Here is a 323-nt window from a genome sequence, read left to right on the forward strand (position 1 = left end):
TCATATGTACTCCTTACACCTCAAACATTTTTTTTAAAATAATTGTGTATCTTTTTAAAATTGTTTCTGTATCATTTTCATGTTTCTATTGTTCTTTGTAAGCGTTATTTCTATATAAAAGAGCGAATTTATCTTTAGCACGAACGACGGAAGCTGCATCTCCGAAACGTGTGCATCAATAAGTTACTCTCAGCAGCACTTGTTTTCCTTTTCCTGATCGGAATCAACTTCCCAAGGAGCACCTCTATAACTCGCTACGGGAGAAGATGTGGTAAGAATTTAATAGACGTGTACAGAAGGACTGGAAAGAATTCCTTTCGCTC

This window comes from Penaeus monodon, chromosome 30 (genome assembly GCF_015228065.2).
Source record: "Penaeus monodon isolate SGIC_2016 chromosome 30, NSTDA_Pmon_1, whole genome shotgun sequence".
In the NCBI taxonomy this organism is placed as follows: domain Eukaryota; kingdom Metazoa; phylum Arthropoda; class Malacostraca; order Decapoda; family Penaeidae; genus Penaeus; species Penaeus monodon.